Raw genomic sequence first — 1552 nt, 5'->3', positions numbered from 1 at the left:
ACATCCAGAAAATGTTCTTCTAGCTGAAAACCTCAAATATTCATCTACCTTTCATCCTTTTGCCTATTTTGTTACATTAAATAAATATATTAAAATAATTGTTAATATCGTGATAGTATCACTATCGTTAAAATTTTAAGAACTATCAATCGTGATATGATAGTAGCACTATCGCCCAGCACTACTAGATGATATTTCTTTGATCATATTATCAAATAATTAGGAGTGACAACCATGAACAAACAAGCAAGCAATTCTCAATGCAACCAGTCTGAGTGGAGAACCACCAAATAACAATACTTCATTATATTAATATAAACTGTATGTGCTCTGACCTGTTGAGAGTTTATAGAAATGGATCTCATTGCATTTTTGAAGAATAGAAAGATATTTACTGTACTGGGCACCAGGTTGTTTGGGTTTATTATTAGAAGATGGTCCAACTCCTCCAATTACTACAAGACAGTCCTCACCGTTCATTTTTATTGCTATCATGTCACAGTAGGCCTTCATCATAGGACCATGATGAGATGTAGTAGAAGAGAGTTCCTTCCAATTAAAGGTATCAACATTAAAACTGTATAAAATGATACATAATATTTATCAGTGACTATCATATTTACCTGTATAAACTATTATGACAACAATTATCATGATTACAATGGCCTCCAAAATAAAATATTTCCCTTCCAATGGCAGCAGCTGCATAGCCCCCAGCACCCAGTGGAGGGTTACCAGTGGTGGGTTTCTGCTCCCACCTACCAGTCCTTAGGTGACACACCTCCATCAGAGAACACATTGATTTCTTCTTTTCATTATTATGTACTGCAGGGAGATCAGGCTGGACCCCACCCCACATGTACAGGTAGTCTCCTACCCGTACAGTGGAGTGTCTGTACCTCTCCACTGGTTGATAGTCTATAGATAACAAGAGGTAACAGTAACTGAATGATACACTAATAGTAACAACACACGAGTCATAATCAAGTATAAACAAAATACTGACCTGGTGCTTTGGCTGCCATTTTTTTTGTTTGGAGGTACAGGTAATGCCCTTCTATGACGTCAGACAATCAAGGTGTGACATTAATAAAATTTTAATACTCAATGAAAAATTAAAACTAATAGGTAATTGAAATAATAATTATTCTACAGATATTGGTAGATGCTGTTTGTCTGTAGCAGACAACGTTCAGTGAGATTCTCTTCTATCCTCAGGTTGAACAGGTTGAGATGCTTCCCATTCTCTTCTCCTTTCTTGTAGTTTCTCTTGATACTGGTCCAGAGGTATTATACTAGTAGACCAATCATTATTACTAGTATATCCTATACAGTAACACAATAATTATTATTATAATCAATTATTTGAGTTAGTAAATAAGCAAATCTACATGTACATGTACTCACTGAGTTCAATAACTGCTGGATCACTTATGATTGTTGAAAAGTTCCTCTTTCCTCCAAACACAATTATCCAGTTAGTGGTTGGAGTCACACTCCAAACTGAGAGACAATGAGAATATCTCTCAGTGACATTGTCTGGTATATTAAC

The 1552-nt window shown here is 35.5% G+C and overlaps 1 long non-coding RNA gene across 1 annotated transcript; it reads right to left on the bottom strand.

Annotated features, from left to right (window-relative positions):
• Positions 1–1201: 1201 nt before the first annotated feature.
• Positions 1202–1546, bottom strand: LOC109588497 (uncharacterized). The gene is made up of 2 exons (XR_002188197.1): positions 1408–1546; positions 1202–1326 (listed from the first exon to the last, which is right to left on the bottom strand). It is a non-coding gene; the product is annotated as an uncharacterized LOC109588497 (long non-coding RNA).
• Positions 1547–1552: the final 6 nt, after the last annotated feature.

Source organism: Amphimedon queenslandica, unplaced genomic scaffold (assembly GCF_000090795.2).
Source record: "Amphimedon queenslandica unplaced genomic scaffold, v1.1 AMPQUscaffold_12058, whole genome shotgun sequence".
Lineage (NCBI taxonomy): Eukaryota > Metazoa > Porifera > Demospongiae > Haplosclerida > Niphatidae > Amphimedon > Amphimedon queenslandica.
Note: the sequence above shows the minus strand (reverse complement) of the source record. Positions and strands in the feature narration are given on the sequence as shown.